Source organism: Alligator mississippiensis, chromosome 7 (genome assembly GCF_030867095.1).
Source record: "Alligator mississippiensis isolate rAllMis1 chromosome 7, rAllMis1, whole genome shotgun sequence".
In the NCBI taxonomy this organism is placed as follows: domain Eukaryota; kingdom Metazoa; phylum Chordata; order Crocodylia; family Alligatoridae; genus Alligator; species Alligator mississippiensis.
Genome location: NC_081830.1, coordinates 6520098 through 6543246, shown reverse-complemented (window position 1 = coordinate 6543246; position 23149 = coordinate 6520098). Strand labels below are relative to the sequence as shown.

General features: G+C 54.3%; 1 long non-coding RNA gene across 3 annotated transcripts in view; it reads left to right on the top strand.

Annotated features, from left to right (window-relative positions):
* Positions 1-18257, top strand: part of LOC132251345 (uncharacterized) — an 85316-nt gene extending 67059 nt beyond the window's left edge. For all 3 annotated transcript variants that reach the window (XR_009463320.1, XR_009463318.1, XR_009463319.1), the window contains one exon: positions 18026-18257. This is a non-coding gene — a long non-coding RNA (uncharacterized LOC132251345). The remainder of the gene's footprint in view (positions 1-18025) is intronic.
* Positions 18258-23149: the final 4892 nt, after the last annotated feature.

The following is a 23149-nucleotide window of genomic DNA, read 5'->3' as shown; positions in this document are numbered from 1 at the left end:
AAGTACAGAAGGAGTGTCTCTTGGTGCATCTTCCAGCAGGAATTCCCTTTGTTCAGTGCTGCTGCGGTCTCTCCACTGGCGCCCATGCTAGCAGAGCTGCTCTAGGCTCTCAGGAGCCGTCCCTGCTGTTGTTCTCTGGTCTGGTCCAGTGCAGTGAGGTGTGGCTTGCCAGTGCATCGGTGTCCCTGGCTTTTCCCCACCATGGGGGAGATGTCTCACTCGGGCAGATCCTGTGCCATGCAATGCCTGTGGCTGAGCAGGGAATTTCCTTCTGCTGCAGAGTTGGGTGAAGATTGTGGGCTGTTTGAAAGGGAGGTGTGGGCATTGGGGATGTCTTTCTCGGGTCAGACTCTCTCTAAGCGCAGGTTGGCAGTGCTGATGCTGCTTGTTTGCGGTGCTGTATGGCAGGGTGGGCGACAGCTCGGGGGTGTGGGCAAGTGGGGCTCTTTCTGCTCTGGATCTTAGCTACAAAGTTTATTTTATGGAGATGGGGAGTTCTCCCTACCTTGCTCCTTTTGGCCTTTGGGCAAAGAGCAAGCAATACTCAGGGGCATCTGTACTCCAAATCCCCCAGGTTTGAGGCTTGCATGTAGGATGAATGCGGAGTATCTGAATTCCCAGGCTGAAAAAATCCAGGAGATAAATACTTGTCGGTGTTAAGACCACATGGACCTTAATGGCTGAACTCTGCTAAGTTGATGGAATTTGGAATTAAACTGACTAATTTGGCCGGAGACACAAAACTAAAAGAAAAATCTGACCTGAGTTGAGGCTTTCCTTTGGCTCCCACTCATATGGCCATATGGTTCTGGGGCTGGTGTGACCTCCTGGCCTTATGGGTAGAGCCTGGAGCAGTTCAGCAATGGGCATTTCCTGTGCTGCCTTCTCTTCTCTGTGTCCTCTGTGGGTGATGCTTTCCCCTAGGAAGGAAAACTGGGGTGCCTCTGCCCTGCACTGTTCAGCAGCAAGGTGCAGGGAGCTGTTTAACTTATGTCTGCAAATCTGGAGTGGGCACAGGAAAGGCTCTACCATTTGACCTCTCCCGTCACTTCCTGTGTCTGTACCCATGTGCTTGAAATGCCTGGAAGAAACTAATTTTTCAGGGTGTGTCTCTGTCTTTCTATAATGCCCCAGGCAGGTCTTTCAGGTGATGTAATTGGTCTGAGCTCTCGCAGCTCTTGTCTCCCTGCCTGTGTCCAAAGTGCTTGCATCTACTTCTATCAGATGTGGCTAAAAATGGCATTAGGGGATCTGAGAGAATAAGGCATGTTCTCCTGAGCAGGGCAGGGAGCTCGGCAGGGGGAGGGGATTGCTGAGGCTGCCCAAGGGATTCAGACACTCCAAATCCATCATGTAATATGGGAATTGTGCACCATCTCCTTGAAAGGTCTGTGAATTCATCAAGATAATTGCAATCATAAGGAAGAAATTGTTAGCAATGGAGAAAGGACCTTGTCTTCTTAAATTCCTCAAGCGGGTGAAAATCCTCTCTCCCTTCCCCATCCAGCTCAAAGAAAGGCTGCATCCTCACCCTTCCTTCCCATCTCCCACCTGCCTTTCCCTCCTGTAGGGGCGCAGAAGCACTGCAACCATTCCTGTATGCTGCACAGGGGCTGGACTCAGCTGAGGCTGGGCGCAAGGGCAGAGAGTTGTAGGGGTTCCCGTTCCCTGTGCTGTGATGGGTAGGGTGAGGGGAGACACTTCAATTGCCTTGCTGCCACTTTCCCTTCCCCAGCTGAGCCCAGCCCCCCACCCCTGCCCCCCTTGATCTGCACTTCTCTGCCCCCCCAACCATGGGGAATGCAGCAGGGGCAGGCAGGGGAGTGGGGGTGGGGGTGAGAGGAAGGGAGAAGGCCACCTCTGTGCAGGAAGGGCAAGGTGGCAGTATTTTTACCTGCTTTAGACTGTGAAAAACTCCCAAGAGTTTCCCTCAACCTGGTTTGCCTGAACTGCTGGGGCAGAGGAAGCTGGGATAAAGGGGTGCAGACACCGTTGCAGGCTGTTCCTGCACCCTGCTTTGGAAAATGCTGAATGTGCTCCTGCATGTTAGGGTTTATTTAATCCATTAGCTCATTTTGTGGCACTGCACTAGGGCCACTGACTCCTTTAACCCATCTTAGCCAATGCACCATCCCCTGTCACTCATAGGTGTCTCCCTTATTACCTGGCAGGGGACATACCGTGATGAAGGTTTCCACCCAGGTGCCCCTCCTTCCTGGCATTAAATGACTTGGTGTAGTTAAGGGTGAAGATCTGTCTGTTGCTCCCCTGTAAGAGTGCACTAAAGCTTTCCACTTCTTTGGCCTTTTGGCTAGGAGCAAGTGAGACTAGAGGACCCTGAAGCCTCCAGGTTTTAGGGACCTGTACATAGGATGCCTGCCATGGATTTGGCAGTATCTGAAGCCCCAGGGCGAAGAGTCTAGGAGAGAGGAGACTTGCCAGTGGTAGCACCACACGGACTTGAATGATTGAGCTCTGCTCACTTGATAGAATTCAGAATTGATTTGGCTGATTTGACATGAGACACCTCCTCGTCCTCCCCCGAACATATCACGCTTATTGTATCCTACGACTGTCTTTGCCTTGTTGAGGAGACTGTGAACCATTTCCTGCTGCTGGTTGTGCTGCACCTGTTCTCCTAGAGCCTCCTGCCTCTGTCTCCAGGATATACTTAGCCTCCTGTGCTTTGGGTTGCTTTGTTTGGGGAACTGGCATTTTGAAGCTGGGGGGGGGGGGGTGTCTGGAGGGTTTTGGATTTTGAATGCCACTTGGAGGCTTCTTGATTTTGTGTATGTGTGGATTTCTGGAGGGTTTTTGGTTTATTTTGTGGTTTATTGTGTGTGTGTGCGCGCGCGCAAGTTTACATGCACATGTGTATATATGTCTATGTGATTATGGGCAGTGATTCACGGGCATCACTTCTCTCCTTGTACCTGTTTGAATTAGACCTGACCAGGTTGTTTCTTCATATCTCTGTCCAGAGCCCTGGGAGGTAGGTGCTTTTCTGTTCCCTCCTTTCCCAATCCTGAATTCCCGCCCTGTGAGCGATGCACTTACACTGATTCACAAGAAGAAGAGTGGAAAAAGTCTGTGACTGTCAGTGTGGAAAGAGCTTCCCCTTTTTGTCCAGCCCTTTCTTTGCTCTGTGTCATTGTGTATCCCCTGGCACAGTAATATATGGCAGTGTCTGAGGCGGTCAGGGAGCGCAGCTGTAGGGAGACCTGGTTCTTGGAGGAATCGGCAGAAATGCTGATTCGGCTTTTCAGAGAAGAGGCATAGTCTGTTTTCCAAGCGGAGTTGCTGTAGTATTCCCGTTCCATCCACTCCAGGCCTTTCCCAGGAGCCTGCCGTATCCAGTTCCAGGGGATACCACCAGTGATGGTGTAACCAGAGATAGTGCAGGTCAGGGTGAGGGTATCTCCAGGTTTCACCACCCCTGGGCCAGACTCCACCAGCTGAATTTCAGAAAGAACGCCTGTGAACAGGAAAATGAAGTCAGGGAATCATTATCTACTATACCAATCCATGGCTTTGCCCCTCTTTCACTCCCTGACCCCTCAGCACTCACAGGTGGGGGCAGAAACCAGAAGTAGGAGAAGCCCAAGCAATTCCATTCCTAGTGCCATGGGATGGGTGAGATGCCTCAACAGGCAGGAGGGGTCTGGGCAGGGACTGAGGCTCCTGGAGCAAGGGTCTGTATTTAATCAGAAGCCTGGGGACAGGGATTTGCATGTGGGCTCACCTGCAGGAATGAGAGCTGAAAACATTTGACTTTTGCCTGGACTGGGAGGTCTGTGCAAAGAGAAACACCCCCATGAGGCAGGACAGGGAGCTCAGCATGGGAAGGGATTGCTGAGGCTACCAAAGGGATTCAGACACCAAATCCATAATGGACTGTGGGAACTGAACACTGAACTCCATTAGGCCTGTGAATTCCTCTAGATAAATATGGTTAGAGAAGACAAAGTCTCAGCTATGACAGTGTCAGTGGAGAAAAGAACTTGTCTCTCTTCTCTGTAAGTTATGCCTCAGTCTGCAACAGAGCCAAATTGGGGAAGTTCAGATCCCCAATTAGCTAAAGTTCAGGAGTCTCTTGAGCTCCTCATGTGAAGGTGCTTGTATAAAGAGGAAAAGCAGCCCAGCCAGGCAGTTCTGAAGGCAGGCGTGGGGCAGCAGCAGCAGCAGCTGCTGTAATGGGATAATTAGCCAGCACCTGTAGGCAGTCAGATGACTGGACCAAGGCAGGACCAGGAGAGCATATAAGCCAGGGGCGGGTGATTATTTTGGGGAGAGGGCCACTTATTGAGTTTTGGCAAGCCATTGAGGGCCGCATGACAGGCAGCCCAGGGGCAGATAAATATTAATTTTCTAAATTTTTTTAGGAGCCCCGTGGGCTGGATAGAATGCTCTGGGGGGCCTCATCTGGCCCTCAGGCCAAATTTTGCCCCTGCCCATAAGCTCATAGCTGGGGCTAGCAGAGGCACTCTTCCCCCGGCTGCCCGCTGGCTTCCCCTGTCTGTCCAGTGGGACTGAAGACCCACTGGACAGGGAAGGAGTATCTGCCTTGGAGGGCTGCCTAGAAATGTTTGGTTGCCTGCATTGTTGCTTACAAGGATAGTAAGACTTCAAGAACCTAAAAGATATCTAGGACTAAGACATATGTTGTCCTAGCATGAAGTTTGCTTTTTAAAGAGGCAGAATGTGGTCTCCATGGCTGGTTATGTTATAGCCCAAGACTTATGATTTTATGTTATTGCTTAACTGGTATTTTGTGGATGAGGCTATAGGGAAGTTGGAAGCCTCATTAGTGTCCGGGGGGACATTTTCCTGTCTTGAGCCTTGCCAGAGGCAGGCTCAGGGCTTGAGTGCTTATTGAGTGCAGATTGGCATCTGAAAGAGGTGCAGCTATGCAGAGGGCAGGGGCCCAGGGCCAAAGGGGCATAGCCACACAGGGGCCAGGGCCCAGTAATACAGGAGCCAGGGGCTTGGTGACTTGAAGGGACAAATGAAGCTAGAGCCTCAAAACCAGGTTTAGGGCGTGGTTGCAGAGCCACCAGTGTGCGCCAAGGCCACCCCTGGGACTCCAGCCTGTTACAGTGCTTTAAATCTGATTCAGAGCTGGCAGAAACTGTTGTCAGAGATCCAAGATGACCCTAGATGGGTAGGTCATTCCTAGTGGCCCCAAGAGGCTTGGAAACCACCCTGTGTTAGAGGAGGCCTGGGCATGGGTGAGAGGGCCTTCAGGGATCATCCCATATGAACAGGGCTCTGTGCCCAACAGGGAGGTCCCAGCCTCCAGTGTGCTGCCTAGATGAGAAGTCAGTGCTAGCAGAGTCTCTCCCCAGAAGTTGCCAGTGTCTCACCAAGTGCCTGGGTCCCCTGCAGGTTGTTCCCTGGAGTGCCCAGCTCTATGGTGTGAGACACTGTCTCAATGGCATCTTGGGACTGGTCTCTTGGACCATAGGGACACAGAGCTCTGCTGCTCTGAGCCTGGGGCCTGCAGGATATTGCCCATCTGGGATGTCCCTGCATGGCCTGGGAGTAGAGCTCAGGGGTCAGAAAGGAATAAATAGGGCTTCTGGAATGAGATCCTGTCTGATGTTCCCCTGCTGCTTGGAGTGACTGGGACGGCTGAGTCCTGGAAGTGGCTGCTTAGTGTGCCCACATAGGGAGAGCTTCCTGGGGAATGGCATCTGGGGCACCAGGCACATGTTCACGATAAGCATAATCTAAGGAGCAGGAGACTGATGCATTCAACATTTTGGAGATTTGTCCCTTGATGTCCAGAATGATCCAGTGCCTGGGGACAGGAAGCAAATAAGGGAGGGGCAGTCAGAGCTTTGTGGGTTGGGGCATCATCTGCGCTCAGCCCCCTCACTTGGCTGCTGCTGAGCAGGGCATCAGTGCAGGGTAGGAGACTGAGATGTCCCTGAGAGAGCTGTGCACAACCTGCTTCTCCTTTGCGTGCAGTCTTTGCTCTGCTCCGTGTCACCGTGTGCCTTCCCTGCCACAGTAATATGTGGCGGTGCCTGCAGCTACTAGGGAATGCAGCTGGAAGGAGAAATGGTTTTTGGAAGCATCTGCAGAATTGGCGAGTTGGCTTTTCACAGCTGAGGTAGAGCCCATGTTACTGTTGTCTGCATGAACAAATCCCATCCACTCCAGCCCTTTTGCAGGAGGCTGCCAGATCCAGTGCCAGCTGTAGCCACTGCTGATGGAGTAATCAGAGACAGTGTGGGTCAGGGGAGGGTTTCTCAAGGCCACCCTTGGGCCAGACTGTCACTGCAGAGAGAACATCTGCAAAAAAGGAACAGAGAAAGGAGAGAGTTAGTCAGTGAACCAGTCCCTTTGCTGGTTACTAACATTGCCCCCTGCCCCCAGGACACTCACAAGAGAGAGGAGGGATCAAGGCAAGAAGCAGAAGGGGAGACTTCATGATGGCTTTCATAAGTTAAGAAGCTCCTAGCAAGCAGGGCTGGGGCTAGGAAGCAACTGAGGCTCCAGGGATGGAGGCTTGCAATTTAACCAGGCAGCCCTGAGCAGGGGTTTGCATGTGGCTTCCCCAGGGTGTGTATAGGAGGTGCCAGACTTTGAGTGCTCCAGATGTGGTAACATCTTTTTGTGCTATAGACCTTGTGCTCCACTAACTGCACAGTCACGGTGTTTCTGTTCTCTGGGACAGAGGCAGGACAGTGCGGCAGAGGACCCGAGTCACTCCTGAGGGGCATACTTGTTGCTACAAGATCACAAACCCAGAGGAGGTGACGGCCTCTCACTGAACAGAAATAGTGGTGAAGGGGAGAACCCTTGTTGGGGAGCTGGACTCTGGCGCTGATTAGTGACATGGCAGCCCCAAGCTGGTTGCACCCGCAGAGATGGTCCCAGGGAGGATGCTCACCGTCAAAGGGGTCGGGTCCTAGACCTTCAAGGTGCCTGTGGCCTGCCTCCCCATCGAGTGGACAGGTTGTGGAACTTGCGTAGACCTGAGGATGCTGGAAGAGGCCACTATATCCATTTTGGTGGGGTGACATATTCTGAGCCTCAAACTCCTACAAACGGGAGGGAATGAGCTCATGGAGCCCTGTTGTATGAATGCGGTGACCCGCCAACAGAACTGAAAGGCTAAAGGGGGAGGGTTAGAAACTCCCCAAGAGACAGCCACACCATTGGCTGCAGTGGGAGAGACTCCTGCGGACTGTGATCGCACACCAGTCCCTGAAGGAACTAGCAGCCCTGAGGGTGGGTTAAGTAACAGTCTCAGGGAGGAGGCTAGTCCATCAGTGGCAGAGGGAGTCTAGACTCTAAGGGAGGAATCCGAGGAAACCCCTGAGGGTGGGGGTGCACTCCTTGCAGGAGCAGCCAAACTCCTTCTTGATTGCCTAGCGGGGCAAGCAGAGTTCAGGCAGGAGGTTCTAGCAGACCCCAGCTTGGAGGAACTCTGGCAGAGGGCTCGGGAGTCAGAGATGGAGTTCACCCCAGAAAAGAAGGAACAGGTGGTCTGGGACAAGGGACTCCTTTATCGGTTGTGGATAGTGAAGAACCAGGCCGAGACCTGGAAGCCCTGTCGCCAGCTCATAGTACCTCGGAAGTTCAGGCAACAATTGCTTTCCATGGCTCATGATTTATCTTGTACCACCGGTCACATGGGCAGGGAATGGACTCGCCAGCAGCTGCAGGTGAACTTCTATTGGCCCAGAATAGCCCAGAGCGTGACGGACTACTGCAAATCCTGTGAGACGTGTCAGCAGAAGGGCAAGAGTGGGGACAAACAAAGAGCTCCCCTACCGCCCCTCCCGATCATTGATCAACACTTCCAAAGAGTGGGTATAGACATTGTGGGCCTGCTGAGACATCGGACCCACAGAGGGAAGAAATATATCCTGACTTTGGTGGACTTTGCGACACAGTACCCCGTGGCTGTTGCCTTAACCTTCACCGAGGCACCTGTAGTTGAGGATGCCCCAACTAAGATCTTCTTCCAGCTGGGTTTCCCCTCTGAGATCTTGACTGACAGGGTGGGAACGTCCTGGCTGAGGTGATGAAGTGCTTGTGGGAGTGCTGTGGGATAAAACACCTTAAGACCACAGCCTACTGTCCTCAACCAAATGGGCTGGTGGAAAGGTTTAATGGGACCTTGAAAGGGATGCTAAAGGCCTATGTGGACTTGAATCCCGATGACTGGGATAAAAAACTGCTGCATTTGCTCTTTGCCTATCGGGAGGTCCCCCAGGAGTCCACAGGTTCTTGCCGTTTGAGTTGATGTTTGGGAAGTGAGTTTGAGGTCCTCTCGATTTGGTGAGAGAGGAGTGGGAAGGGAAAATCTCTTTCACAAAGACCTCCGTGGTGGAGTATGTGCTTATCTTTCATCAGAAACTAATTGACATGATGAAAGTGGCACGAGACTCCCTGGGACAGGAGCAGGAGAAGCCATTTTTCCGGCATGGCCCAAGCATCAGGACACAGGGAGAGAGTCTGATCCATCTGAAACGCTCTCTCTCTCTGGAAATCTCCGAGCCAAGTCTCTACCATCTTCTGAATGATACTTGTAAATGTTTCTAGAGAGCTAGTCAGCTCACAGTGATGCATTTGTGTATCGAACGGCTACCTCAGCCAGACTGTTTTGCTCAATGGTAATTCCTTGATAGTGCTCTACCTCTTACCCTATTCTACCTCATCCTGTTGGGAGCAATAACGTTCTTTGTGACTGGTGTAGGAGACTTATTGAGGGGTGGATTTAATTACGCCTAGGAGGCCCCTTGTCTCAGCAGACTAAGGGAGACTGTCCTTTTTGGCCCCCAGCACGCAGAAGTGCCCCAAGTTCTTGTATTGGGTTGAGTACCCAATGGACTACTAGGCCTGTGTTTCCCGGAGGACACAGGACCCAGACAGTCCCTTCTTGGAGTGGTGGTAGCACAGATTGCCCCCGGAGTCTGCAGTGGATCTTGAAAGGGAGTCTGCCAGGGCTTAGGCACCCCTGGAGAGGCACTTGGAGTTTGGAAGGTGGACGGGCGTAGCGAGGTGGGAGGCTAAACTCGGGAAATCCCTCTACTGGCCCGCCACAGGTAGCCAGCAGGGAAAGCAAAACCAGCACCAGTGTCATGGTCATTGTGGTTGATGCCCCGTGTCCCCAGCAGGCAGGATGGGCTGGGTCTGCGGACATGCTGAGGTTCAGAGAGTCTGGGTGCTGTTTAAGTAGGCAACTTAAGCAGGAAAAGGGGTCCACCATTTACCTGTGCTTGTTTTATAAACACGGTTTTCTCAAGTCTCCCTGGACACAACATCCATCTTTTTATTGATAACAGAAATCTGGGGAAGCAGATAAAGCCCTAGAGCTGGTCTGGAAGAGCCCCTTCCCTGGTGTGGTCTTGTGACTGTGGGTGTGAGCCCCAGAGCCCTGGGGGGCCTGGTTTTATTCCCAAGGGTCCTGCTCTGGAGTAGAAGTGATGGCTTGTTTCACAGGAGCTGAGGGGGGGAATACAGCAGTCGACTGGATTTGTGATGGGGCTGGTTGTGCAGAGAGGAGAATCCCACGGCGTGAGGGGTGAATGCAGCACGATGGCAGGGGCTGCTGGCTGAAGCAACACAAAGATTTAGCAGCCTTGCTGGCCTCGTCTCAAACTCCCTGAGCTTGTGTGTTGTGATGACTCTCCCCATGGCGCAGGGTTATGTGGGCATGGTTCAGTAACTGCTCCCAACCGATTCAGGGATTGCTGCTTCAGCCCCTGGGATCCCAGGAAATATCCTTTGGCAGGCACTGGCCCTAGCCCAGGCTTTTTCCTTGGGGGTAGGAATTGCACCTCCACCAGTGCTGGCTCAGGGGCCTGGTCAGGGTGGAGGGATGGGGCAGGACGAGGGAGGTGGGGGGGTCTGGAAATGCCTGGGCTTTGCTGTGGGAGAAAGGGGCTGTATTTATGCAGGAGCCCTTGGGCAAGGATTTGCTGGTGCTGTGGGTGTCAGTGCAGTCATCTGTGGGAAGTGAGAGCTGCCTCAGCTCTGGTCCCCATTGGCTTCATGGGAAGGCTGGTGCTTGGAGGAGAGTTGCTGTCTCCCTGGTAGCTGGGCTTGAAGTGGAGCTGGCCAGGATCAGTGCCAGCTCCTTTGATTTCCATGGATTTTAGGCAGGTGAGCTGAGAAGATGTTTTTTGAAAACCCACTTGTGCCCCTCTAATCTCCCACCTCTTCCCACCTGCGTCTGTGCAGAGCTGGGTGTGGAAGGGATTTATCCTTCCCGATTCCCCTGAGATAACTCTGCCTCCTCTCCAAACAGTATTTCTCCCAGGATCTAATGGCAAGTCTGCTCTCAAAAGGCCTGGGGCATGTGTGTGAGAAAAGCTTCCCCTTTTTGTGCAGCCCCTGCTCTGCTCTGTGTCACTGTGTCCTTCCAGCACAGAAATACATGGCAGTGTCTGCCCCTGCCAGGGAGCGCAGCTGCAAGGAGAACTGGCTCTTGGATTTGTCTGCAGAGATGGTGGTTCGGCTCTGGAGAGACGGGTTGTATTTTGTGTCCCCATTGTAAAGATAGATGTATGCCACCCACTCCAGCCCTTTCCCAGGAGGCTGCCGGATCCAGTTCCAAACATAGCTTGAAAAAGAGGCACCAGAGACAGCACAGGTCAGGGTCAGGGTCTCTCCAGGCTTCACCACCCCTGGGCCAGACTCCACCAGTGTCACTGCCGAGGTGGCACCTGGAAAAAAAAAAAAGGCAGGGAGCGAGTTAGCTACTGAACACATCCATTTCCCTGCTGTGTTTCATGCCCCCTGCCCCTGGCACACTCACAGGTGAAAGAGTAGAACAGGGCAAGAAGTAGCAGGGGCGTCTCCATCCTGTGCCTCAGAAGAAATTAATCTCTCAGCAGGCAGGAGCGGGCAGGGTGGGTGCTGGGCTGGGACTCAGGCTCCGGGGCTCAGACCTGTATTTAAGCAGGCAGTCTGGGAGGAGACATTTGCATTTGGGTCCCGTGGAGGGTACAAGAGGAGCCAGGCTGGGAGTGCAATATCCCCTGTGGGACCAGTGTCTGCTTCATGTGAAAGGCAGGCAGATGTTGTGCTCACTGAGCATGCCCAGAAGCATGGCACTTCTCTGCTGGAGAAGGAGAGTCGCGAGCAGGAGGTAGGCAGGGGATCCCAGAGATCCCCTCACTTCAGGTCGGGGAAAATCTCCCAGGGGACCTGTCTCTAGGCTGGGGTCTACCATGACTTGGGGAACCACACCTCTCTCCCTGTGCTGTTTCATGCCGCAGTGGCTGCTTCACACGCTGGCTCCGAGTCCCCTGATTACAACGTGCCCGGGGAACGTGCTGAGCAGTAACACTGTACAGTTATGTCCTGACTCCCATGGCCTGGTCTGAGTAGGCAGGAACTGTGGGTTCAGGGGCCATGTAGGGCTCATCTTTGGCAGGAGAGGCAGGGCCCAAAAGGGGAAACATAGCTCACAATGAAGGCAGAGACCTGAACATGTATAGAGAAGGCCTATCAGCTTGGGCTTCACCAGGGCTCTGGGGAGAAGAGAGAAACTGTGACCATCCAACAGCGGTTTCCATAGCTGTGACTAAGACACACAGCACCTTGCTGCCATACTGACAGGGAATAGATGCCCTGGGAAGAGCTACAGGCTCAGGGAGGGAGCGGCTGGCTGGGCACAAGAGAGGCAGAAACGGCTCGAAGGAAGGGGCAGGGCCCTGAGTGTGCGGAGTACGTGCCTTGTTGGGCTCTGTGGTTGAAGAGGCTGGGCTTCAGTCACACACGGTGTCATACAGATGCCTGCAGTGAATGTCCTCCTCCCACAACATGAGGTCCCAGGACCATGTAGGTAAAACTAGGGAGCTATCAGGCATGGCACTTCTTTCAGAGGTACATGTGTGGGGCACTTTGCCATGTTTCATACATGTTGAGGGGAGGGACATGGGGGACACAGCCGTTGTGCCCACTAGACTGTCCTGGCTGATCCACAACCCTGTTTCTGTACAGAACCCGCTGCCCAGGCTGCTCGATACCCTGCTTTCCAGTGTGTCCCTATGCATCCAGGCCAGTCTCTCCTTGGCGCACTAGCTCACATCTGTTTCTGCCCCTGCATGGAGAAGCAGTGCCTGGAGGTGGCTATAGAGATGGGGCCTGGTGGATCTGGTTAGTGTCTTTGTGCCGAGTAGGGGGTCAGAAGTGGTTTGTCCTGGGTGTAGGAGAAATCCCTAAGGGGAAGTTGCTTTAATTTGTGATGCTTGTTACCATGTTGTCGAGGGCTGTTTCAGGCAGCAGTGCTCAGTGAGAGGGCACAGGGGAGCGCTGGGGCAGCAGGGAAGTGCTGGGGCTGCCATCTCCTCTGTGCGTGGGGGATTTCAGCATGTCTGGCTAGTAGCTGGGATTTAAATGGCAGTGGCAAGGATCAGAGCCACATTTTTTGATTTCTGTGGATTTTAGGCAGCCGAGCTGTGAAGAGATTTTTTAAAATTTTTTTCATGGCTATCTCCTCTCCTGCCTTTTCATACCCGCTGTAATAAGACCAAAGAGCTAGGTATACAAGGGATTTATCCCTCCTGATCCCCCTGAGATAACTCTGTGTCCTCTACAGGCTGCATTTTTCTCAGGATCTATTGGCAAGTCTGCTCAAAAGGCCTAGGGCATGTGTGTGAGAAAAGCTTCCCCTTTTTTTTTCCAGCCCCTGCTCGTTCTGTGTCACTGTGTCCTCCTGGCACAGAAATGCGTGGCAGTGTCTGCTGCTGCCAGGGAGTGCAGCTGCAAGGAGAACTGGTTCTTGCATTTGTCTGCATAGATGGTGGTTTGGCTCTGGAGGGATGGGTTGAACCATGTGCTCCCTTCATTAGGATAGATTCCTGCTACCTGCTCCAGCCGTTTCCCAGGAGGTTGACGGACCCATTCCCAAGCATAGTTTGCATATGAAATGGAGACACCAGAGACAGCACAGGTCAGAGCCAGGGTCTGTCCAGGCTTCATCACCCCTGGGCCAGACTCCACCAGTGTCACTGCCGAGGTGGCACCTGGAAAAAAATTAAGGCAGGGAGTGAGTTAACTACCAAACTCATCCATTTCTCGGCTGTTTATCTTGCTCCCTGCCCCAGGGACGCTCACAGGTGAGAGATGAGAAGAGGGCAAGGAGCAGCAGGGGAATCTCCACCCTGTGCTTCCTAAGAAATTAATCTCCTAGAAGGAAGGAGGGGGCAGAGTGAAGGCTGGGCTGAGACTGAAGCTCTGGGACTTCTGCCTGTATTTAAGCAGGCAGTCTGGGAGGAGACATTTGTATGTGGGTCCCCTGGAGGGTACAAGAGGGGCCAAGCTGGGAGTGCAATATCCCCTGTGGGACCAGTGTCCTCTTCATGAGACAGGCAAGAGGATGCTGCGGTCACTGAGCACCCCCAGAAACATGGCACTTCTCTGCTGGAGAAGGAGAGTTGGACGTGGGAGGGAGGCAGGGGATCTCAGAGATCCTGTCTCTGGAGGCAGGGATGATCTCCCAGGGGCCCTTTCTCTAGGCTGGGGTCTACCATGAACAGGGGGACTGCACCTCTCCCCCTGTGCCTTGCCTCACACTGGCTCTGAGTGGTCTGGATACAGCGTGGCCAGGGAGCGTGCTGAGCAGTGACACTTCAGTCATGTCCTGACTCCCATGGGCTGGGCTGAGGAAGTGGAAGCCACGTGTTGTGGGGCCAAGTGGGATTTGTCTTTGGCAGGGGATTCAGAGCCCAGGAGGGACAGAAGAGTTCACATGGATGGCAGAGACCTGGCTGTGTAGAGAGGAGGCTTATGATCTTGGGCATGACCTTGGTCTTGGGGAGAAGAGAGAAACCATGGCCCGCCCGGGTGCAGACTGTGGATTCTGGGAGGTGGGTCCGACTGTACGAGTGCTATTGTGATGGGAGATGGCAGCTAATGAATCTTTGCTAGAAGTCAGGAGATGAGCGCTGGGGTTCAGTGCAGAGGATGCTGACATCCTAATGGAGAAACGACCATGGCTTTAGCTAATGAACCCTGTCCCTGCATCCGCCTGCCACCAGTGCAGGAAATGCTCAGCCAGAGGGGCTGCCAGGAGGGACAGCAAAACCAGCACCGGGGTCATGTTCATTGGGATTGATGTCTGGTGTCCCTGGCAGGCAGGACTAAACAGGTCTGGGGAGATGCTGAGGCTCTGAGGGCCAGGTTGCTGTTTAAGGAAGAAGCTTCCAGGCATTAAGCAGGAAATGGGGTCCACCGTTTTCCTGGTTTTGTTTTTTAAGGGCCTTTTCAGGTTTCATTGGACAGAACATGTATCTGTCCATTGATTAACAGGAACTTGGGGAAGCAGATAAAGCCCTAGAGCGGGTTTGGAAATTCTTTATGGCTCAGGGGTTGTCAAAATGAATCTTTTCAAACTTCGGGCCTTTCCTTCCCTGCAGGGGCCAGCCCCTTTCCTGGTGTGGACTTGTGATAGCCTTTCTCTGAGCCCCGCATCTTGGGGGTGCCTGGTCTTATTGAGAAGGTTCCTGCTCTGGATTAGAAGTGACGGCTTGTTTCACGGTAGCTGAGGATGTGATACAGAACTTGAATGGATTTGTGCTCGGGCTGTTTGTGCAGAGAGAGAGAATCTCAGGGTTGAGGGGGTTAATGCAGGCATTTGCTTATGGTCTGGAGGACTTTGCAGTACTGTGCGTGTGTCCCCATCCCTCTTGCGTGCAGCACCATAAGAGTAGAAGTGAACACATGCACAGATGAAATGCTGCAGCAGGACCAGTCCCAGCAGCACCAGATGACTGAGGCCAGGTTGGAGGCAGGTCCATGCTGACCTCTGCAGTAGCCTTTCATTCCCAGGGGTTTGGGCTGTGCTGCGCTGTCTCCAGGGAACTGCTCTGTGTTCCCAGCCCCAGTCACTGCCCCAGTGTTTTCTGAGCCCACAGGGCAGTGAGCAGATAGGCTTGAAGCTCTGGCACCCACGGGCTACTGTTTAACCAGGAGCAGGGCTGAACAGGCCGGTGCCCAGATGGGTATGAGGGCTCCAGGCTGGTAGTGCGGAGAGCTCAGAGGTGTCCCTTTTCCAGCATGGGCACAGGTGTCATACACCACCCCCCACCAGCCCTGCCTCTGTTTGGGAGTTGACCCCCTCTGGGCTGAGCTCCTGAGGAGTCCCATGCTGGGCTTGCTCTTGTTCTTGTATTTCCTGCATGTCTCTGTGTCAGAAGGGACATTGCCAGGGCTGCCTGATCAGAATCCCATTCCTGTTTCCGTGCAGAGCCTGCCCTGCTCTGTGGCACCTTGGTTTCTGGCACAGTAATACATGGCAGTGTCTGCAGCTGTCAGGGAGCTGAGCCGCCGGTAGTACTTGGTGCTGGATGAGTCCACGGAGATGGTGATTCTGTTCTGGAAATTTGTGTGGTAGTATGTGCTACCAGTCCACATCCCCATCCACTCCAGCCCTTTGCCAGGAGCCTGCCGGACCCAGTTCCACCAGGAACTGCTAGTAACTGAGCCACCAGTGATGGTGCAGGTCATGCTGAGGGTTTCCCCATGCTTCACCACCCCAGGGCCAGACTTATAACTCTGAACCTGGGACTGGACACCTGGAAAAGATAAGGATCAGTTACAGTCAACCCTGCCAAACTCCCCTAGTTCCATAACAACCTTTAGGATCAATGTGGCAAGCATTCCCAAGGTAGGTTTGAAATGCCTGATGACATACAGAAGCAGGAAGGAAGGTCCTGAGTGACGGCTATGGATTTGGGGGCCTTGGTGGATTGGAGGAGGTAGATGATTTTCTTTTCTCTGGTAGCCATTAAGATCAACTGGATTTGTGATGGGGCTGGTTGTGCAGAGAGGAGAATCCCACGGCGTGAGGGGGAAATGCAGCACGATGGCAGGGGGCTGCTGGCTGAAGCGACATGGAGGTTTAGGGGCCTTGTTGGCCTCATCCCAGAAACTCCCTGAGCTTGTGTGTTGTGACGAGTCTCCCAGTGGGGACTGTTCCCGTCGGCTCCCTATGAGCCTCCCCATGGGGCAGGGTTATGTGGGCATGGAGCAGGCCCCCCCCCCCCCCAACCTGGTCAGGGATTGTTGCTTCAGCCCCTGGGATCCCAGGAAATCTCCCCTGGCAGCTGCCGGCCCTGGCCCAGCCTTTTCCTTGGGCGTAGGAATTGCACCTCCACCAGCGCTGGCTCAGGGGCAAGGTCAGGGTGGAGGGATGGGGCAGGAGGAGGGAGGTGGGGGGTCTGGAAGTGCCTGGGCTTCACTGTTGGAGGAAGGGACAGTATTTATGCAGGAGCCCTTGGCCCAGGATTTGCCATGTGGGCCTCTCCTGGTCTCCCCTTGTGCCAGAGGCTGCATGATGTGATTCAGACCTTGGCCAGAAAGGCTGCTCTGTCCCAGTCTCCCTCCCTCCCTCCCCATGCTTGTTGCGAGACACAAGACTGCTGGGTAGCAGCACTTACACCTGGGCAGTGCCAGCTCTGGGAGGCTCAGCTGCCTGCCCTGTGGGATGCAGGATGGGTTTCCAGCAGTGGGAGGCAAGGAAGCAGCCCCAGGGTGGAGGGGGTGAGGGCCTGCCTGGAGCCGAGAGCTGCCTTGGGGGGTCTGGGCTGGAGGCTGGTGCTGTGGGTGTCAGTGCAGTCGTCTGTGGGACATGAGAGCTGCCTCAGCCCTGGTCCCCATTGGCTTCATGGGAAGGCTGGTGCCTGGAGGAGTGTTGATGTCTGGCTGGTAGCTGGGCTTGAAGTGGAGCTGGCCAGGATCAGTGCCAGCTCCTCTGATTTCCATGGATTTTAGGCAGCTGAGGTGTGTAGATGCTTTTTGACAATTGACTTGTGCCCCTCTAATCTCCTGCCTTTTCCCATCTGTGTCTGTGCAGAGCTGGGTGTGGAAGGGATTTATCCCTCGTGATTCCCCTGAGATAACTCTGCTTCCTCTCCAGACAGTATTTCTCCCAGGATCTAATGGCAGGTCTGCTCTCAAAAGGCCTGGGGCATGTGTGTGAGAAAAGCTTCCCCTTTTTGTGCAGCCCCTGCTCTGCTCTGTGACACTGTGTCCTCCCCACACAGAAATACGTGGCGGTGTCTGCCGCTGCCAGAGAGCGCAGCTGCAAGGAGATCTGGTTCTTGGATGTGTCTCCAGAGATGGTGGTTCGGCTTTGGAGAGATGGGTTGTAGTTTGTGCCCCAATTGTAAGGATAGATTTGTGCTACCCACTCCATCCCTTTCCCAGCAGGCTGCTGGACCCAGTCCCAAGCATAGCCTGAATCAGAAATGGAGGCACCAGAGACAGCACAGGTCAGGGTCGGGGTCTGTCCAGGCTTCACCATCCCTGTGCCAGACTCCACCAGTGTCACTGCCGAGGTGGCACCTGGAAAAAAAAAAATAGGCAGGGAGTGAGTTAGCTATTGAACACATCCATTTCCCTGCTGTGTTTCATGCCCCCTGCCCCTGGCACACTCACAGGTGAAAGTGTAGAACAGGGCAAGAAGTAGCAGGGGAGTCTCCATCCTGTGCCTCAGAAGAAATTAATCTCCCAGCAGGCAGGAGTGGGCAGGGTGAGTGCTGGGCTGGGACTCAGGCTCCGGGGCTCAGACCTGTATTTAAGCAGGCAGTCTGGGAGGAGACTTTTGCATGTGGGTCCCCTGGAGGGTACAAGAGGAGCCAGCCTGTCCTTACGGCTTGTCTGATGACTAAGCCTTGCTCTGCCTGTGTCCTTTAGTCCCAACTCAGGCCACTACTTGGTGCCAATGTTCCCCAATGCATCATGGCAGATCAAACGCCCAGTTGCCCAGAAAGACAGTTGGGTCCCCCAAAGCGGCTGGAGTAGACAGGGTCTCAATACAAAGCCAACAGCACCATTGTAACAGTAAGGGTTTTGCTTAATGCTCATAGCAAGAGTTTTGTATGCCGACTCCATAGTCGGCCGGTGAAAGAGCATGTAGCTTTTTGCTCTGTGAGCGTGACTGAACCATGAACCTAGATAGTAGACCGTTGTAGTACAGTAGAATGTGTTAGATCAAAGGTGTTAGATCACAACTCATCCCCAAATTCTTACCTTGAAATAACTTTATTTATTCCAGACCATACAAGCTGTATATTCTCAAGTTACGGGGAGTTCCTCTACCCTGGCAAGAGATCTGACTTGCGTGGAGCCCAGCACAAGCTATCGCATCCCCGAGATTGGGACACTCCGGGGCCAGGAGAACTGGTGAGGGCTTCAGGCTAGAGCCACTGTGAAGTGATCATCCTCTCTGCTCTGTCCTGTTGCCTGCCTGTGTGTGCGTCCTTAAATAAAGCTTTGCAAAGGTGAGAACAACCGTAAGAACGTCCTGTGTTCAAGTGCGGGGAATCTTCTGAACTCAGTAGTTCATTCTCAGACAACCATGCGCTGCACCTCCCCTCTGCAGAGCTGCATCAGACCTGGTTTCTGGAGTGATTCCTGTAGACACATTGCTGTATGTTTGGACAGGGCTCTGAGCCCATGTGTGGGTTAGGGGTGCCAGGATGGAAGTGCTCAGTCCCCTTCTCAGCATTGGAGGGGCTGGTGGCTCAGGCCAGGCAGGGGGTGCAGTGCATCTGGCCAGAAGTTAAACACCCCCGCCTCCCAATCAACCCTGGGTCAGGTTGTGAGTTGACCCCCTCTGGCATGAGCTCCTGAGGAGTCCCAGGCTGGGCTTGCTCTTGTTCTTGTATTTCCTGCATGTCTCTGTGTGAGAAGGAGCATTGCCAGGGCTGCCAGATCAGAATCCAGTTCCCAATTTTGTGTAGGCCCTGCCCTGCTCTGTGTCGCTGTGTTTTCTGGCACAGTAATACATGGAGGTGTCTGCAGCTGTCAGGGAGCTGAGCCGCAAGTAGTACTTGGTGCTGGAGGAGTCCACGGAGATGGTGATTCTGTTCTGGAAATGTGTGTGGTAGTATGTGTTATCAGTCCACATACCTGCCCACTCCAGCCCTTTGCCAGGAGCCTGCCAGACCCAGTTCCACCAGGAACTGCTAGTAACTGAGCCACCAGTGACGGTGCAGGTCAGGCTGAGGGTTTCCCCAGGCTTCATCACCCCAGGGCCAGACTCGTGGAGCTGAAACTGGGACTGGACACCTGGAAAAGACAGGGATCAGGTACTGTCAACCCTGGCAAACTCCCCAGTTTCTGCCACTTCCTGCAGCCTCCCCCGGCACTCGCATGGGATCAGGGCCAGGAGGAGCAGTGGGCAGAGTAGGGTAGTCATGGTGCTGCAGAAGGGGAAGCCCAGAACTGGGAGGGAAGCTCATCTGGTGGCAGAGGCCCTGAGTGCCCCGTGCCAGCTACTTGAGCAGGGAGCTGGGCTGGGATTTTCAAAGATGGGGTGTGCTAGGGCCTGGCCTGGGACAGATGGGGAATGGGGGAAGGGCACAGAGAGAGAGAGAACACATGCATGTACGTATGGTTACCCGCCCTCCTCCACCTTCCCTCTCCTGGGGCATCCAGCTGCGGACTGGACGCAGCAAAGCTGAACCTTCACCCCTGTTACTGGCAAGTCCATGCTGAGCCCTGCTCTGGATCGAGGGCTCTAGTCCATCCTGCTGGTGCCTCCAGAGGCTAGTGGATGTGACATCTTGCCACTGGGGCCTCAGACCTGTGGCCTGTTCTCTCATCCTGTCATGGTCCCTCCTCCCTCCACCCTGCCACAGCCCCTGTGACCTCCCCCTGCTTTGGGCAAAGGAGTGACCTCATTCCCCCATGTGGGGTACCCAGGGCCTGACCATGGTGGGTTGGTTTTGCCCAAGTATCTGCTCCACGGAGCTTCCCCAGGAGGGTGGTTCCCTGTTGCCCTGAGTATCCCCCATGTTCAGGGACTTCCCCAGTCTGGTGCACCTGTGCTGGGATCAGCCCAAGTGTGGGCTACAGAGCTGCCCCTGCCCTGCAGACACTGCCTGTGAGAAGCTCCTGATACAACCCTTCCTGCCCTGGGGCTGCAGGCTCCTCCTTTCCCCCTGGGCCACAGAGCAACACAGAGCGATGTGGCGAGTCCTGGGACTGTGCACTGGGGATGGAGTGGCAGCTCCTGGACAGGGAAAGGGGAGATCCAGGTGGGCCCGGAGGAGCTGAGCAGTCAGGGATGGAGACCTGGGGATGGACCAGAGCCAGGTGGGTCTAGAATTGCCCTGCAGGGAGGCACTTCCCAGAGCAGGGATCACAACCTGGAGCCAGGGACATCCTCTGCCCCTTCCGAGTGCAGGAATGACCTGTTACTGTGAGGGAGCATGGGAGAGCAGGGCAGGACCTGGGGCTAACTCGGTGACGGGGTCCTGGGGCCAGGACAGGCTGGGCTAGAGCATGGGATGGGAAGGGGCAGTGAGGGGCAGGGTCTTTGCAGGGAGAAGTGGGGGAATGTTTCTGCCCCTGCTGGCTCAGGCAGCGTGGAGCACACTGTGACCAGAGAGGCAGTGTTCCCTGTCACACCTGGGGATGACCGTTCTCCTGGTACGGGGGGAGTACCCACAAAGGTAATGGATAAGTAATCTCTCAATTAGCTGCTGGAGGTGGGAGGTCTTGGCCTTGGATCTTGGAAATGGGAGACTCCTCCTCAAAGCTGGGGTGGGAGCAGGGGGCTCTGTGTGGGCACAGAGCTATCTCTGCTGTGCAGGTGGATGTCCTCATCCAGGCTTCCCCATGGGAATGGTCCCTGCAAAGGTTTTCACCTGAGAGTCAATTCATCTCAGTAAAAAGATAAGCTTCCAAGATGCCAAATGGATATGGACACCGCACTTCCATAACAACCTTTCGGATCTATGTGGCAAGCATTCCTGAGGTAGGTTTGAAATGCCTGATGAAGCACAGAAGCAGGAAGTAAGGTCCTGAGTGACTGCTGTGGGTTTGGGGGCCTTGGAGGATTGGAGGAGGTGGATGATTTTCTTTTCTCTGGTAGCCGTTAAGATGTGCGCTAAGGGAGCCAAAAGGAGTTGCAAACCATCACACTGTGCAGGGAAAATTGGAGTGGGAGAGGAGACCGTGGGTATAACCCCTCAAGGCTTTTGGAAATGCTTTTCTGAATACAATTGCAGGAAATATGTGTGTGTGCTGGTGCAGTGGGACAGGGGCTGTATGCAGTGGCTGGGGGAGGGCAGGAATGACAGGTGGGGGGGTCAGTTCTGCTTCCTAGTGGAGGAATCATCCTGGCTCAACTTGAGCCTCTCCAGGGCTGGGCCAAGGAGACGGGAACATCCCTGGTTCTGTCTGTCCCTGCCCCTGTAGGTCCTTGTCCCAGGTGCAGCAGGAAGCTGGGAGCTGGTAGGGCGCTGAGTCTCTCTGGACATGCCTGCCTCTCTGCACAGGCTGTGCTGAGCTGGAGGATACCACTTCACTGCAGAGCAGTAAGGCAGTTGGGGTGGGAAGGGGGGTGTCTCCAGGTGTTGGAGAGCTCAGCTGCAAGGACCTAGCCCCTGGAAGCATCTGCAGTTAGGGGTCCTACAGAAACCAAGGGGACAACTTCTACTCCTCTTTGCAGAAGAAACACATTGTCCATGCTCTGATGGAGACCAAACTGCTGGGAGAGAAGCAGGCTGGAAGGGGTTATTGAGGGTGCTAATTATTTCTCACTTGCATTCATTACTTGCTCATCAGCTCCAGGTGCTCCATCATTCATGCCAGGCAGCCTCTGGGTTGCAGCAGGGAGGCTTTTTTCAGGTTTGGGCTGGCTCCTTACCTGCATCTTGAAGCTGTGGGAGGAGCAGTTTGGAGAGAAAGGAGCCCAGCTCGGAGGTGAGAGGTATCTCTTCTCCATGCCCTGGGCTCCAAATTGGGGCCCTGGAGCTAAAAAATTGGAGTGAAAGCTCTCCTGGGAGCTTGACACCCCCAGGCCTGAGAACTGAGGCTTTCCTTCTTGTGCCCCATTCTTGACCCTGGGGCTTTTGTTCCCCTGGATGCAGCTGGCAGCTGCCTTGGTGCGTCTGGATCATGTCTGGTGCTGTGGCTGTCAGTGCAGTGCAGTGCAGTGCAGTGCCCTGGGATTTGTGTGCAGGGGATATCTCGACTGCAGGTTGTGGGTTCTGGAGGGTGGGTGTGACTGGAGCAGTGTTGTAGAGAGACTGCGATGAAAGGTGGCAGCTGCTGAATCTGTGCTGGAAGTCAGTAGGTGAGTGCAGGGGTTTAGTGTAGAGGATGCTGACATCCCAATGGAGAAATGACCATGTCTTTAGCTAATAGAGCCTGCCCCTACACTCCCTGCCCTCCAGTGCAGGAAACAGTCACCCAAGGATGGGAGTGGGAGGCAGCGCGGGGGGCTCCCACCAGGGAAAGCAAAATGAGCACCAGTGTCATGGTCATTGTGGTTGATGCCCCGTGTCCCCAGCAGTTAGGAAGGGGCGGGTCTGGGGAGATGCTGAGGCTCAGAGAGCCTGGGTGCTGTTTAGGAAGGAAAGCAAAGCAGGAAAAAGGGTCCACCACTTACCTGTGCTTGTTTTATAAAGGTGCTTTTGCCAGTCTCACTGGACACAACATCAATCTTTTTATTGATAACAGAAATGTGGGGAAGCAAATAAAGCCCTAGAGATGGTTTGGAAGAGCCCCTTCCCTGGTGCGGTTCTTGTGACTGTCTGGGTGTGAGCCCCAGAGCCCTGGGGGGCCTGGATTTATTCCCAAGGGTCCTGCTCTGGAGTAGAAGTGATGGCTTGTTTCACAGGAGCTGAGGGGGGAATACAGCAGTCGACTGGATTTGTGATGGGGCTGGTTGTGCAGAGAGGAGAATCCCACGGCGTGAGGGGTGAATGCAGCACGATGGCAGGGGCTGCTGGCTGAAGTGACATAGAGGTTTAGGGGCCTTGTTGGCCTCATCCCAGAAACTCCCTGAGCTTGGCTGTTGTCATGACTCTCCCCATGGGGACTCTCCTCATGGACTCCCTATGAGTCTCCCCATGGGGCAGGGTTGTGTGGGCATAAGTCAGTATCTGCCCCCCCCCCCCCAACCTGCTCTGGGATTATTGCTTCAGCCCCTGAGATCCCAGGAAATCTCCCCTGGCAGCTGCCGGCCCTGGCCCAGGCCTTTTCCTTGGGCGTAGGAATCACACCTCCACCAGCGCTGGCTCAGGGGCAAGGGCAGGGTGGAGGGATGGGGCAGGAGGAGGGAGGTAGGGGGTCTGGAAATACCTGGGCTCCACTGTGGGAGGAAGGGGCTGTTTTGATGCAGGAGCCCTTGGGCAAGGATTTGCCACGTAGGCTTCTCCAGGTC